At 43.0% G+C, this 17209-nt stretch overlaps 1 pseudogene; it reads left to right on the top strand.

Annotated features, from left to right (window-relative positions):
- The first annotated feature begins 15237 nt into the window (after window positions 1-15237).
- On the top strand, window positions 15238-15636 carry LOC118664659 (annotated as a pseudogene).
- The last annotated feature ends 1573 nt before the right edge of the window (window positions 15637-17209 follow it).

The raw sequence follows: 17209 nt of genomic DNA, 5'->3' as shown, positions 1-17209 counted from the left end.
GCTGGTTCCAGGATTCACAAGATAAGACAATGGGCAGGGGTGGAGCCCTGGGAGATTAGTGGGCAGATAATTATGGCAGACACTGCATTCCTGTGCCAGCAGGGTAGAGGCCCAGATCTGGATCGTGGTGACCCTACATCTCTGAAGTCTCACTTACAAAAGCTACTGCCCTTATTCTGACATTTATTTTTAGTAACACCTGGAACAAACTGTTCATTAGCTACCCCCAGAGGTTTTGCTTAAATAGCCATATTCAATCATTATTACTGACCAAACATGACCCATACCTATAAACTTTTGTACACATGTCAGGGCAGAAGAATCTGAGAAAAACTGCTTTTGAGTAGCTAAGTATGGCTTTTTCTTTCTTTTTTATTGTCTAAAGTTTTACATATGTCTCCTTTCCCCCTCTGATTAACTCCCCTCCCCTCCCCCCCCCCAGCTATTCCCACCCCGGGCAAGACCCCACCGCCCCAGTGTCTGTGTCCACTGGTTATGCTAATATGCATGCATACAAGTCCTTTGGTTGCTTTCTAACCCCCCCTCCCCACCTCCCCTGCCATTTGTCTCTGGATCTATTTTTGTTCATCAAATTATGTTGATCATTATATTCCACATATGAGTGAGATCATGCGATATTTATCTTTCTCTGACTGGCTTATTTCACTTAGCATAATGCGCTCCAGTTCCATTCATGCTGTTGCAAATGGTAAACGTCCCTTCTTTTTTTTTTTTTTTTTTTTTTTTATAGCAGCATAGAATTTCATTGTGTAGATGTACCACAGTTTTTAATCCACTCACCTGCTGATGGGCACTTAGGTTGTTTCCAAATCTTAGCTATTGTAAATTATGCTGCTATGAACATAGGGATGCATATATCCTTTCTGATTGGTGTTTCTGGTGTCTTGGGATATATTCCTAGAAGTGGGATCACTGGGTCAAATGGGAGTTCCATTTTTAACTTTTTGAGGAAACTCCATACTGTCTTCCACAGTGGCTGCACCAGTCTGCATTTCCACCAGCAGTGCACGAGGGTTCCTTTTTCTCCACATCCTCGCCAGCACTTGTCTTTTGTTGATTTGTTGATGATAGCCATTCTGACAGGTGTGAGGTGGTACCTTGTTGTTGTTTTGGGCTTCTTTTTCTTTCTTTCTATGAATGGCAAAAGATAGCCTTCTGCCCTGTGGATTGCTCAATGGTTAGAGCATTGGCCGGAGGACCCAAGGGTTGTGGGTTCAATTCCCGGGCAAGGGCATGTACCTCAGTTAAAAGATCCCCAGCCCTGGTTGGGGTGTGTGCAGGAGACAACCAAATCAGTGTGTCTCTCTCCTCTCTCTCTCTCTCTCTCTCTCTCTCTCTCCCTCCCTCCCTCTTCCCTCGTATCCCTCCTCTCTAGAAATCAATGGAAAAAATATCCTCCAGTGAGGATTTTTTAAAAAAGATAAGCCTCCCATTTTCCTTGTGTACATTCCCCCATATTCTTATGAGCCTCTGCTGTCAGAATAAACACTTCTGGAAAGCTTAGTAAACTCGTTGTGTTTAGTGGTAACTTGACCTTTCACAGACTTCAAATTAACCAACAGGGAAATAATAAGTTGCCTTAATTAAAGCATTATTTTCATTAAAGATTATTAGCTGGATACGAAAAGGACTCCCTAAAAGCCAGCATGTACTCTCTGACTGTAACAGCCCAGCATTTTGAAAACAGAGTGATTGAAGGATCCAGAATTGAATTTGATGATTAGATACCTCTGCAAAATATGAACCATGTTAACAATGATTCTTTCTCCCTAGTGTGTTCTAAAGATTGTTTCCATGGCAATCTACATTGTTTTGTCTAAATTATTCTTTATGCCACCTTCCCCTCCATCTAGGTATTTGTGAGACACCTATCACTTGAGTATCTCTTTTCTGAACAAGTCCCCAGGAGGGAAAAGAGAATACTTCTTGAAAGAAATGAAGGGCTGACACTTGTCAAAAAGAGTCCAATTTGTGAGATTATGTAGGGCCTGAGGTTCTCTGCAGAGTGCCTGGGATCCATCTTCTGCTCAGGTGGTGGAAAGGAAAAAGCCCTGGTCCACATCTTTAGCCACTTCTAAGATGTCTTCTCAGGAGCCCAGTCCTTTCTAGGCTCTGTACAGAATGATAAACTGAGGCAGGTAAGATGGGCTGCATTAGGTATAGATCGCACTTTGAAAACAGATGCTCCTTAGTGTAGCAGAAACAATGCTATTTGTAGAGCAACCATTCCATTTTCTCCTGACACACAGCGAGACTGCATTTTCTAGGTGCAGCCAGGTACTAGTTCTAGTCAGTGATGAGGGCAGAAGCCAGATCCTGAATCACCATGTGGTAGACTCCTCTCTAGAAATGAATGGAAACTGTGTGGGTGAAAAATTAACCTGTTATCTGTTAGGCTACTGAGATTTGGGGTCACAACAGGTGGTCTAATTGATGAGATAGGGCAGGTTTCTGGATAGACCCAGCAACACATGTAGAGACCAGAGATGAGATGGACAGGAAAGGGGCCAGAGTCTAGATCAGGGTCTCCAAGGTGGTGTTGGAGCCATGGCTTGTCATTAACTGAGCATGACAAGAAGGAGTCTTGAGATCCAAGGACTAGACCTCCCCTCCCACTGGACTCCAGCTTCTGAGGGCGCAGTTTGCACAGTGATGGCAGGACAGGACCCTCATTCCCAAGGAATGAAATGGAGCATTTAGAAAGGAATTGGTCAGGGCAGGGCTTGGAGTGAAAGGATAAGATACGAACCAGGTGAGCAGGATTGCAGGACCAGGCAGAGAATTTGACACAGAACAAGGCCCAGGGACATTTTAGAGGAACAGAAGCAGTATGGCTGTCTTGATGTCAATCTCCTGGTGTAATAATGCTCAGAGAAGGATCTTGCAGAGGGGTACTTATGGGAGGGTACAAGTAGCCTTGGCAATCACAGTCAGAGGACAGCAGAACATGGTTAAAAAGCAGTCCCACTGTGGAATGTTAAGAAACTAGAGCTCAGGAGGAGAAATGAGAGTCAGGGTCAGAAGGTGAGAGATGGCAGGAAGAAGAGTTAAAAAAGCAATCTGAGACAAAGCATCACCCAGCTGGAGTGGCTCAGTGGTTGAGCATAGACCTATGAACCAGGAGGTCATGGTTCAATTCCTGGTCAGGGCACATGCTCCGGTTGCCAGCTTGATCCCCAGGCCGGGGCATGCAGAAATCAGCTGATCAATGATTCTCTCTCATCATTGATGTTTCTATCTCTCTCTCTCCCTCTTCCTTTCTCTATGACATCAATATATCTCTCTAGATAAAAGGCTAATATGCAAAGTGTCTCCTCAGGAGTTTGACCTGGAGTTCGATCACTCGCTATGACATGCACTGACCACCAGGGGGCGGTGCAGAACATGGTGGGAGACCAGCAGCTGTGGTGGGGTGCTGAGGGAGTGAGGGAAGATGGAGGTGGGGAGGTGGGGAGGCAGGGAATCTGATGGGCCCTGATCGCTGGCCAGGCTTAGGGACCCTACCTGTTCACGAATTTCGTGCACTGGGCCTCTAGAGTGTGTGTGTGTGTGTGTGTGTGTGTGTGTGTGTGTGTGTGTGTGTGTGTACGCAGCAAGAATGGAACTTAATGTTCAGTCAATTGCCTTCTAATACTAGGTCAGGTTGAGTTCAAGGGTGGCAACAAGTGGGAGATGAGAAGGGACACTGATGAGCTAGGAGATCAGGATGTACCTGATACCAGTCAACAAGGAAAGGAAACCAATCGCCGTAAGGAAATATCCTCATTCCTCCCTTGCAGCACTGTGGGTGAACTGTGCCTATGTGTTGGTGAGGTCTGGCTTTCCCTGCACATCACTATAACCCATGTGTTCTTACAAAGAGAATCAGCACTCGTCTCATTCAGCTAGTAGAAGGTGGAATTATCACTCTAGCTGCAGGCACTGGACATTCATCTGTTACTTAGACACTCATAAAAGAGTTTTTATAGGCAATGAGCTATGAGATTGTTAACATTTACATTCCATCCCATGCCTAGGACTTTGGCTTGCTGTGTGTGAAGGATAAGAGTTCTGCAGTTGATCATTATGGGGTATACTGTGTTTTATTGGGAGAAGTAGTTAGCAGCTCTTGAAATAATGAAGCTCTGGCTGAAATTTCATTGGCCATAGACAGGATTTCCACAACACTTTCAAATAAGAGAGACACAGCCTTTTGTTTTATAAGCTGAAATCAAATTTCTAATTAAAAAAACAAAACAACTCTCCAGGAAATAACTCACTAGCTTATAGGCTATAAATAATCTAATTTACACTATGGTGTAAATGACTAACATCAGGCATTTTCCAGAGTAGATTTTAATTGTAGAGAGGCAGAAAGCAGGGTCTCAGAAGTGGGGGTAAAGTGAGACTATGAGGAAAGTAAAGCTCACAGAAAGGGGGATAGCTAAGAGTGCTACTGATACTTCCTCACAATGTGACCTCAACTTACTGTTCCGGCCTCCTCCCACCTTTCACATCTGCCTCCAATGCTAACCAGATATCCTCCTTTCTCAAGACACATCATGTCCTCCTATATCTCTGTGCCTCCCACGTTTCCCCATGCTTGGCACTTTTTTTCAACCCATTGTCTCTGCCTGGACAGCTCTTACTTCTCCTTCCAAGTCCAAATTAAATGTTATCTCCCCTGTACCAGTTGCTGCTTCCTCTGTGTTCATCAATCAGTGCTTTGGTCTGGCTCTCTTTAACACTGGTTATGTTAGATATCTTCTCCTTTAGGCTGTGAAGCCCTCAATGGCAGGGGCCATTGTTAATTTGTCTCAGGACTCTGTGTCCAATAGAGGATCAGCCATTGTCACTTATAATCCTTGGCTGCTGGATCAGTGAAAACTTTTCTACTTCACATCTTCCCCAGAGGTCAACTCTTTCCTCAGCCTCCACCCTATGTCCTTGGTTCTCTCAGTCTCTCACCTCTTGTTTTTCTCATTGGTAAATTAGAAGTACACTCAGGTGTTATGAAAATGAATGAAGAAAGGAGTAAGCTCCAAGTAGGAACAATCAAAGCATCAAAGCAACCTGAAAAGGTTGTTTATATGGCCCTGACTTTGGAAAGGATTCAATATCAATTGTTGATTCATTAAAAAACAACAACAAAGCAACCCTTTTCTAAGTACCAATTATGCTCCTAATGCTGGACTAGAAGCCAGCCTTTTAACTTAATTTTAATGAAATTTATATACATTTTCAATTTTCTTTTGTTAATTTATTGGGGTATAATTGACATGCAACATTATGTTAGTTTCATGTGTACAACGTAATGATTCAATATTTGTATATGTTGCAATAACATTCCAATTTTCTCAGAATAGACGAGACAAAATGTTCCATGCACTAGAAGATATTGGTCTCCTGGACTGGTGATGCACCACCATGGTGAGAATTAATATTTGAAGGAGTATTTTCATCAAATTAATGGCCAGTCAATTTAGAAAGAAAAAACCTAGAGTCAAAAGCAGCATGGTAAAGTAGAAGGAACTCAGATTTGAAGAAAGTGGTTCACACCCCAGCTCTGCCCTCAGTAGATATGTCTTAATTCTTTGTCTTTCAAATAAATAGGGCTTGGCAGGCCGTATTGTCCAATCGTGGTCACACACTATCTCCCTCCCACATGCTCTTCTAAATAGTGACAATGATTCTTGCCCCATCGTGTCCTCTTCCTTGATCATGGGTAAAACACTGGGATTGCCTCAATGAATAGAGTATAGCAGAAGAAAGTCTGTGACTTCTGAATCTAGATTATAAAAAAGCCATATAAATCTGCCTTGCTCTTGGAACACCAACCATTTGAACTCAGTTGCAATTGTGTGAGGAAGCCCAAACTAGCCCCTATGACAAGACCACAGAGAAAGGCCATGTGTAGATGTTCCAGTCAATAGATAGACACATGAGTGAAGATACATCCAGATGCGTCTAGCCATTGGCCATTGAGTCATCCTCAGCCTTTGAGTCTTCCCAGCTGAGGTCCCAGACATCATGGATCAGAGAGAGCATTTCCTGCTGTGCTTGTCTGAAATTCTGACCCAAGGAATCCATGAACATAATAAAATGCTTGTCTCCACAGGGCACCTGCTACATAAGACCACCCAACGAAGACTGGGAGTCATGGCAGTTCTGCCTAATACATTTCTTGTAGCAATATTTTTTCTGATATATCTCCTTGGGCAAGGGAAACAAAAGAACCAAACAAACAACTGGGACGACATCAAACTAAAAGGTTCTTGCATAGCAAAGGAAACTATCAACAGAACGAAAATACAACCCACTGAATGGGAGAACATATTCACCAATGATACATCTAATATGGGGTTAATATCCAAGACTTATAAAGAACTTAAAAAACTTAACACCAAAAACCCCAAACAATCCAATTAAAAAAATGGGCAAAGGGCCTGAATACTTATCCAAAGAGAAAAATAGAAATATGTAATGACACTCAGTGTCACTAATCATCAGAGAAATACAAATTAAAACCACAATGAGCTCTAACCTCACACTTGTTAGAATGGCTATCAACAATAAATCAACAAATAACAAGTCTTGGAGAGGATATGGTAGAAATGTATATTGGTACAGCCACTGTGGAAAGCAGTAGAGTTACCTTAAAAAGTTAAAAATGGAACTGCCTTATGACCCAGTGATTCCACTTCTGTGACTACACACTATGTCAAAAGAATATATGCACACACACAAAAAGAATATATGCACCCCTATGTTCATTGAGCATTATTTACAATAGCCAAGATTTGGAGGCAGCCCAAGTGTCCATCAGTAGATGAGTGGATGCAAAAGTTGTGGTACATTTATAAAATGGAATACTATTCAGCCATAAAAAGAAGGAAATCTTACCCTTTGTGACAGCATGGATGAACCTGGAAAGGATTATGCTAAGTGAAATAAGCCAGTCAGAGAAGGACAAGTACCATATGATTTCACTCATATGTGAAATCTAATGAACAAAAAAACTAACAAACAAAATAAAAACAGACTCATAGATAGAGAACAGACCGACAGCTGTCAGAGCGGAGTGGGGATAGCAGGGCTGAGTGAAAAGGGTGAATGTACTAAGCAAAAAAATTTATCTATCTATCTAAATAAGCCTAATATGCAAATTGCCCCCACAGGAGTGAGACCGGGAGACCAATTGCTCGCTATGACGTGCACTGACCACCAGGGGGTGGTGCGGAATGAAGGAAGGCTCCAGCCAGTAGCCAGCAGCCAGGGAAGGAGGGCCCCAGCTGGCAGTTGGAAGACCCTGATTGGCCCTGATGGCCGGCCAGGCCTAGGGACCCTACCCATGCACGGATTTCATGCATTGGTCCTCTAATAGTTCATAAACACAAACAATAGTATGGTGATTACCAGAAGGAAAGGAGGTGAGAAGGGAGATAAAAGAGGGTAAAGGAGGGCCCTAGCCAGTTTGGCTCAGTGGATAGAGCGTCGACCTGCGGACTAAAGGGTCCCAGGTTTGATTCCAGTCAAGGGCACAGGTCCAGGTTGAGGGCTCCATCCCCAGTGGGGAGCGTGCAGGAGGCAGCCAATCAATGATTCTTTCTCATTACTGATATTTCTATCTCTTTCTCCCTCTTCCTCTCTAAAATTAAAAAAAATATATTAAAAAAAAGAGGGTATGGGAGGATAAATGGTGATGGAAGGAGACTTGACTGGGGGTGGTGAACACACAGTACAATATACAGATGATGTATTATAGAATTGTACACCTGAAACCTATATAGTTTTATTAACCAATGTCAGTCCAATAAATTCAATAAAATAAAATAAACCTCCCTGCCCTTGTAGGTTCTGAGGGCCTTGAGACCTTGAGGAACCCAATTTTAAAACCATTGTTCTCATCCAACCCATTCATTCCAAGGAGGAGAAAATATAGGCCCAGAGCGACTTGTCCAAAATCACACAGCTGGCTGTGTGCTTGCTCCAATTTGTCATGCTGCCTGCAAAAAGAGAACTATTGAAGGTAGGGCCATCCTTGTCTGAGAGCCAGAAAGTTGCAAGCAGGGACAAGCAAGATCACTGTGCGATATTTCTTTTCAAGTCTCAAACAGACATTTTGAGCTGTTGCCCAAGCATGCCAAAGACAAGCCTGTTTCATTTCGCTCATCCCCTCCCCTGCACCTCTCCCACTCGGTCCTGGGAGCATAGATCATTTCGCTGGGTAAAACAGAAAGACTGAGCCGAGTGTTCCATCCACATGGAGCTCTGGAGGCTGTCAGCTCAGTGATGAATGGAGAGCTGAGCTAATGTAATGCAGCAGTCCGCCTGGTTTGGGTGAAGCTCTGATCACCCGTCATTGGCATTCACAGAGAGTTCCTAATTGTCACTCCGTGATGGGGTGCTGCACTGTGGTTAAGTGCGTGGGGACCTGTCTCAGTTATTAACCTTTATGTTTCCCCTATCGCAGTGAGGGCAAAGGCAGGCCTGGGATTCTGATCAAGTCATATTTAATGCACTGCCTCTCTTACTCAGCTACTATCCCAATTATTTCAATGAAAGGGGGAGGGGGATAAACCCCCAAACCAAACCAAGCAGGAAGGATAAAGGCGAAAACTATTGACCTGAGTACAGTAATGGCTTTCCATCGGATGTGATGCATTCCTGTACCTGGAAAGGTCCTGTGGGTATTGATGAAGGACCCCTGATATCCTGAAAGCCACTGATTCATAAATCATTGAGTTTAAAAAAGGTTTTGGTGCCTGTCCCCTGAAATAAGGGTGTCTTTCCTTTAGGATTTATGGGTCTGGGGAAGGGGATTTATCTAAATGGCTACAGTGAACATTAATGGGAAACGTTAGTGTTTCCGATACAGTGAGAGCCACAGAGATGAGAACTTTACATGGGGACCCAGAAATATCAGGTTTAAATGAACTTTCAGAAAAATCTATGGAAGCAGTCATTACTGAACAATCATGTGGTTGTAATATTAGTATCTGTATACTTGAGGATGAGATAATGAATTACCTTTAAAGACAAAGCAAGGCATTTATTATAGTGTTTCAAGGCAGAGTGTGGGGATTTTACATTTTACAAAGATTTAAAATAAGCATTTTTATTACTACAAAAGTGCATGGTCACTGAATAAAACTTGGCATATATAGAAAAGTCTAAAGAGAAAATTAAAGCACTTATATTCCCACTCTGCAATAATAATCACAGCAATATTCCGGGTGTCTTTTCTTCTAGTCTGTTTTTCTGTGTATGTGCGCGCGTGCACACACATACACACACACACACACACACACGATTTTATATGCACATATATAATTTAAAATGAAAAACTTTTGTACAACAGCTTGGCATTATGCTTCTTTACTTGACATTCTGTGATATCATTTCACATTCTTCAAAGGATGTCTTGTAGAAGCAACATAACATTTAGTCATAGGCATGCACCATAATGTATTCAACAATCCCCCTATTATTAGACATCTAGTTGTTTCCAGTTTCACACTGTCTCTGAAATTCTCTTTAGGTAAAATCCTAGAAGTGAGATTCCTGGATGAAATGACACATGTTTATAAGGCACTTGACACAAATTGCCTTTAGAGTTTCCCGGTCACTCTACTTTCTCTTTTCTTTCGCAATGGGCATGGGGCCCCAGATTGACCTGTTACCCCTTGTCCAAAAAACGATCATTGGGTGTGTCCTTCTCTTCTTCTACTCCATAGCCCCACAATTCGGCTGTTTGCAGTTGTGTTGACTGATCCCATACCTTACCGGTAATATGCTACCTTTGCCACCCCCCACTCACTGTCCCTTTTTCTTCCCTTCCACAAATCCCACCCATCTTTGGGGTCCAGTTAAATCTCTCCTCCCCCTCAGAGCCTTCCCAGACGACTCTATCCACATGCTACTCTCCTGAACTGCTCCATAATTTATCGTCTTCACACCACTCCTCTCACAATTAATCACCACTTACCAGCTAGATGACCTTCAGTAATCCCAGAAGCTTGTCGTGAGAATTTAATGAGATCAAGCCTATAAAATAAATACCTATCACAGAGTGGGGCTCACACTGCAACTGAGCAATAAACGGAAGCTGTTATTATTATTATGGCCAGTTTGCCTTGTGACATTTCTTCTGTTTGATGTTACATATGCCTTCTCCCACTGCTATTTAACTGTGTGTGACCTGGATTCTGAATTCCCTGAGGGCAGCTGCTCTATGGCAATGAGAGGAGTGTCCTCTCAGATGGTTGAATACTGTTGCTTGTGACCAAGGGATGGGGCCATCCAAGGCTCTCTCCCTTGCTTCCCCAACTAGTTTTACTTCTTAGATATCCTTGGAACCCGAAGCTCTGAACTTTTCTGCCTCTTGAATGACTGTCTAGGCTGCTGAAGCACATAGCACATTCAGCAGGATGCAGTGGTTCCCTGACAGTTTTTTAAAAATATATTTTTATTAATTTGAGAGAGAGAGAGAGAGAAGGGGAGAGGGAGAGATAGAAACATGGATGGGAGAGAAACATCTATCGGCTGCCTCCTGCACGCCCCCTACTAGGGATGGAGCCCGCAACTCTGGCCTGTGCCCCGGCCTTGGTGCAACTAAGCCATATAAGGCTGGGCTCCTGGCCGAGTTTTGTATTTAATTTGATTGAAGGGAAGAAATATGACCACCTATGTGCATCAGAGTTTCTGAGTTGGGAGCTTAGAGGTCACCTGTCCCTTGTAGGCATTCTCTGGATATGGGGCGATTCCTTAGTGCTGAACTTGGGTTGGTGGCTAGGATATCTAAGCTCTGGCTCTTCTGTTTATGAAGTTTTGTGTCCTAGACAAGTCACTACCCTGTCTGTTTTTCAGATTATTCATCTATAAAATGAGACGGTTGGGCTAACTTTTATGATTCTATGAAACTGAAGCTCAGAGTGGGTAAGAAACTTTTCCTAAATTATGGAGAACTAAAACTAGAATAAAAATCTGACCCAAATCCCAGGGCTTTGTCAATCACTCTAGTCTATTTTGTCAACCAGAAGCATTCATCTAATGCCTTCCATACGTTAGACACCACATTGGGGCCCAGTTCTCACAAAGCTTACAGTCTTGCCGGGAATACAGACAGAAACAGAAAATGACAGACCTGTTAGGTTGTTCCCCACTATCTATTCAATCCTCTCACTCACACAATGTATAGAACTCCCAGTTTTAATGGGGCATGTAGACATGCAGAATAACGTTTAGTCTCTTGACCTTTGTTGCAGCTAAACATGGCCATATGATTGAGTTCTGGACAGTGAAATGGGATTAGAATTTTTTCTGTATAACTCTTGGGCCACTGCTGTCCCTCGCCTCATTTTCCCTTTTCCCACTGCTGCAATGTGCACATGGTGATGAGCCATTTCTGACCGCCGGAACGAAGGCAGTATCCTAGAGTTGAGCAACAAGATAGCGAAGCCTGGGTCCCTGGCGCCCTGGATCCCCCACTGGGCTGCTTATTCTCGCACTGCTAGGGAAGATAGAAATGTATCTCTAGGTGGTGAGGGGAAAATGTTACGCTGAGTCTCTGTTACGAGCTACTTGAAGACCAAAGATGTTCATGGAATACAGGGCAGGGGTGGGGGTGGGGGGCAGACATTTCTGGAAGCGTTGGTGATCAAGATCCTTATAGTTGAAGTGTGAGCTGAGTTGAAATAATGATGGGTGGAAGTAGAGAAAAGCCAGTCTAAATGAAGTCCATGGCATTGAGCAGTCACAGAAAAGATAATTTGGAAAGCAAGTAAAGAGAAGGTTTGTGCAAATTGATGGTTTCCAAACCAACTCATCATCATATCACTTGGGAGGCTCAAAAACAGATTCCTGGGCCCCAGCATCAAGTATATGATCGCAGTAAATCAGGAATGTGAACCAAGAATCTGTATTTAAAACGTTCCAGATGATTCTGATGATAGAAAACACTGTGTCTGCAATAAGAAGCAGCTAGAATGGGACCAGATCATGGAGGGAGGGCTTTAAAAACCATGCTAAGAATCTACTGTTCCCCAAGAGTGTGCTTGGCACCACCTGAACTTCTTAGATTGTGCTTTTAAAACTTATTGTCATTAACACCTGCAGAGGAGAAAAGTCCAGGCTCTTCATTCTGCCTTTGCTGGTGTGTGTGCGTGTGTGTGTGTGTGTGTGTGTGTGTGTGTGTGTGTGCGCACTTTTCCTCCCCTTTTGGCGAAAGTAGAGCAGTTATTGTATAAGATTTCTGTCTTGATAGAAGTGTAGGTGAAGTAGGAGAGAAGACAGTTCACTTGAGGAGAGGAGGTCAAAGATCTGAGCAGTCAGGATATTAGAAGCTTCGTCTACATTTACCTTTAAATCTCTAAGAATTCAGAAAACAGTAACTGCAGAGAGAGTGACAGGAGACCAGGAGTAAAAAATCTTTGAGAAATAAGGGAAATTCACTGGTATAGTAATCTAATATCATGGGAGTTAAAGCTGAGAGTTTCAGTAAGGAAAGAAGGAGAATGGCATTTTCTTCATGCATTTTTAAAAATCATCTACTGAGGGTATTTTTTCCATTGATTTTTTTAGGGAGAGTGGAAGGGAGGGAAAGGGATGGGGGGAGAGAGAAAAACATTGATGTGAAAGAGACACATCAATTGGTTGTCTCCCCCACACACTCCAAATAAGGCTGGGAATGGAACCTGCAACCCAGGTATGTGCCCTTGACCAGGAATCAAACCTGTAACTCTTTGGTGCATGGGGCATGCTCTACCCACTGAACCATACCAGCCAGGGTTATTCATGTTTTTTTTTTTTAGTGGATAAAACTCTGCTTGGTCATAATGTTTAGTTGTTAAATATTAGTTTTATTGACATTCACAGTTGTTGGATTTAGTTAATATTAACTTAGGATTTTTGGGTTTATTATAATGGTATTTATTTCTGAAGCTGCTATTAATCTCCTTTTGATATCAAGTAACCATAAATGGAGTTAGAGATTTTCTTCTTTTTCTTCTTTGCCACACTTTTTTAATGATAAAAAGTATTGTAGCCCAGCCAGTGTGGCTTAGTGGTTGAGTGTTGACCTAAGAACCAAGAGGTCATGGTTGGATTCCCAATCAGGGCGCATGCCCAGGTTGCGAGCTTTATCTCCAGTAGGGGGTATGCAGGAGGCAGCCAATCATTGATTCTCTCTCATCATTGATGTTTCTGTGTCTTACTCCCTCTCCCTTCCTCTCTGAAATCAATAAAAAACAAAACATAAAAAAATTCTGTACATCTAAAAACAAAAACAAAACAAACAACTAATTGCCGGGTAAGAGAAATTCCAAGAGAAAGCCCATTGGTATCCTTGAAATAAGTCAGACCTAGGCTCTCATTCTGGCTCCACCCCTTGCCAACTGTGCGACTTGAAGCATGAGCCTCAATTTCTTTACCAGGAAAAATGGAGAAAAAAAGCATTTCTGCGGGGATGAAATGGGGAAATGTATGTACAAATATCTAGCTCAGCTTAAACACCCAATAATGCCACAGAAATGTTAGCTGCCCTCCAGGCACCGCGTTCTTGCTCTCCCTGTTGTGTAGGAGGTGGAATAATTCAGGGGTTGGGGTGGGAGGGGAGCTATGGGGGTGGACGTGGAGGTGGTGACCTAGAGACAAGGATTGCAGACCTGCCTCTGGCATCCATTCACTTTAGACCTTGGAACCTGGCACTCCGCTAGAAGTGGGCCATGCCATCGTGTGTCACTGGCCCTTGGATAAATAATTCAACCTTGTTATTATTTAGCACTCTGTGGTCACTGCTGGAGACCGGCCAAAGTCAGGCCAGGCCTCCGAGGCACCGAAGGGCTCTCATGGACTCCCCTGCAAGCTCAGCCTTCAGCCTTGATCTCCATTAGTTCAGGATGGAGGAGAAAGGGCACATTCTGGAAGTTCCCAGGGTTCTGCATTGTGACTTAGTGAAAATAAAAGGGCTTAATTACTTTGGGCTAAAGTACACAGGCATTTGACATTTTGAAAAATGATTTTATGACATTTCTTTGATAGGTCTGGACCAAAGGCAGCTGCTTATACTGTAGGGAGGTGACAGAAAGGAGAAGGAAAGCAACCAAGTGAGGAACCTCAGTATTTTAATCATACTCCCTTCTATTTACAGAGTGCTTTATACTTTGCAAAGCAGCTTTACATTCATCTCTAAATTACTTGATATTTACAATCATTCAACAAAAGAGGGCAGGGGGTGAAGAAATTGTGCCATTTACTAACTGAATGCACCCTGGAAAATTAACTTTTCTGACCTCAGTTTTCTGTTCTTTGAAATGGGGATGTTTCCTGCTATGAAGGCTTGTGGTGACAATTAAAATGAGATGCAAATGATAAACAAAGACCTTGGCATAGCTAATAACACAGAGCCGCTGGCCACTAGCTGAGAATTTCCATATGGCCCCATTATGTCCTAGTAGAGAAATAATGTGAGTGCACAAAGTAAAAGGAACCAGTGTCGGGGTGATGCCCGGCCCAGGAATTTTTCTCATATAGGCTCTCAGGAAAGGCTAAGTCACAAAATAAAACAAATTCTTCTTATCATGTTTTCCCCTAAATTTCATACTGGGAGTAGGATCTGAAATGGATTTGTGGGGCTCCTAAGAAGCAGGGTGAGAGGCAAATGGGAGAAGAGAAACCCACTGTGGAAGGCAACAGCCAAGCAGACGGATGTGGGGAGAAGGAAGCTCGTGGTGAGTCTGGCTTCTGCCAGTGTGTCTTCTCTGCCAAGCTTCCAGTGGAACAACTGGCAGAGCACACAGAACAAAAACCACCCAGAGCTAGAAGAAGTTCCAGCACAAGGCTGGGAGGACCTGCCAAGCAATGCATTGCCAAATCAAGGCCAGAAATGATCTTGACAGATTGAATGAAGTGAATAAGATGAAATCCAAAAGAACTAAACCCAAGGTCATGCACTGGGTTGCAAAACCCTACAGTGCAAAATATTGAATAAGACAAACTAACTTGAAAGCAGAAAATGCTTTCTACTTCCCTTCTGAAATGGGAGCCAATCAAAAGGCAGCTTGATGTAGTAGAAAGAGAACCAGATCAGGAGTTGGGAATCCCTACTCTGTCCCACTCTATAGAAGCTGTGAATCACTAGACTTCTCTGGACCTCAGTTTTCTTTCTTGGAAAATTAGTAGGTTGGTCTCTGCCTTGGCACTGCCTATTGAGGTGACAGCCATCTCCTACTCAGCACCATGGCTGTCCTCAGACACCTAGTGAAACCCAAAATTGTCAAAAAGAAGACCAAGAAGTTCATCTGGCACCAATCAGACCTAGATGTCAAAATTAAGTGGAACTGGTGGATACCCAGAGGCATTGACAACAGAGTGTGCAGAAGATTCAATGACCAGATCTTGATGCCCAACATTGGTTATTAGAACAAAAAACACACACAATACACATGCTGCCCAGTAGCGTTCAGAAGTTCCTAGTCCACAGTGTCAAGGAGCTAGAAGTGCAATAAATCTCACTGTACTGAGATTGCTCACAATGTCTCCTCAAAGAACCGCAAAGACATTGTGGAAAGAGCAGCTCAGCTGGCTATCAGAGTCACCGATCTCAAGGCCTGGCTGCACAGTGAAGAAAATGAATAGATGGATTGTGTACACATTGTATTTGTGTTAATAAAACCATAGAATTCTGCCTTGTGGCAAGAACGAAGGAAGGAAGGAAGGAAGGAAGGAAGGAAGGAAGGAAGGAAGGAAGGAAGGAAGGAAGGAAGGAAGGAAATTGGTGGATTGAACTACTAGATAATTCTTTGGTTTATTTTAACCTTAACATATCCTGTTTTAGCCAAGTCAAGGAGACTTGGTAATTTTAGTTGACTGTAAGTTCAGTAAGGGCAAATAGTAATGGATGCAGACTTAGGGTATACAAATAGGACTACAGTGCTCGTTTAAGACAAGGCAATAGTCCAGCTGACCTCAATTTCTGGGAAGACCTCTTTATAGTAGTCATTTAAGGGATAGGGCATATTTTGAGGGGTCTATAGGAAAACTAGAGTCTGTCCAGAGAAAGCTCTTCTGTACTGTGACAGATCGTATTTGAATTTGGAAATGCTGAGAAACTGGAAATATTTACTCTCAAGAAGAAAATCCTGAAAAGAAACATAATAGCTATAATTCCAATATCTGACAGGCTACAGCTCAAAAGATGAATCAGGATTATCCTGAGCTCTAATTTCTGGCAGACAAAGTGGGTTAACTTAAGCCAAACATATGAATCAGCCACAGTAGAGCCAGGAGCCCCGTTAGGCAGAGAGGAGAGGCTATTGCCAGCACCCAGGGACCAGCTTGGGGAAGTCATAAGCTGAAACCTGATGCATTCCAAGATCTCTTCTACTAGTAATTCTGAGATCTGAGGGTTCGAATCAAGGAAGGAGCAGAAGGGACTGAAGATAAATGAGAGGAGCTGGGTAAAGGGAGGTGAAGAGGAGAGAGGGCTTGGCTGCTTCTGGAAATAGCACATTAATTACGTGGCCACTGCAGGCACTGACGTTAGACCAATTAGCAAGTGAGCAAGAGGCTACATGGCCAGTGGACTGCCCCATACAACCTGAATGAGGGACAACTGATTAGGGTGGGAGGGATGGGTGAGCAGAGATCAGTGGCTTCCAGTTTCTGTTGGTTTTGCTAGATTGTTGGACCCCAGAGAGCGGGGATCTTGTTTAGATCTTTCTGCTTCCCCATCAGTTAGCTCCTGGCACCACTTCAGACACACCACTGGTGCTCAATAAACATCTTGTCAAGTGCTTGCACGAATGGACAAAGGAACAGCTGGGGTTCAATAAATGGTTCTTGACTCAATTAATTAATAAATTAATGGAAAATTGATTTACACTTTCATTCTGATTTCAGGAGGGTGAACCTATGAGAAAGGAAGCTCACAGCAGAGACAGAGATGGAGGTGATAAAAACTAAGGGAGCAAGAAACATGTTGCAGGGAGGAAAAGAGAGAAATGAGAAGGAAAAACAAAATGCAAATAAAGATCAGTGACAGAGGACCTCAATACTGGCTTCCAGGAATGACACTCCATTTATCCATCCATCCATCCATCCATCCATCCATCCATCCATCCATCCATCCATGAATTCATTCCATTATTCATTTTTTCATTCCTTTGACCAGCCTTTTTCAAGGGCCTACTATCATTCCAGCTTGTTCTAG

Source organism: Myotis myotis, unplaced genomic scaffold (genome assembly GCF_014108235.1).
Source record: "Myotis myotis isolate mMyoMyo1 unplaced genomic scaffold, mMyoMyo1.p scaffold_m19_p_1, whole genome shotgun sequence".
Taxonomy (NCBI): domain Eukaryota; kingdom Metazoa; phylum Chordata; class Mammalia; order Chiroptera; family Vespertilionidae; genus Myotis; species Myotis myotis.
Note: the sequence above shows the minus strand (reverse complement) of the source record. Positions and strands in the feature narration are given on the sequence as shown.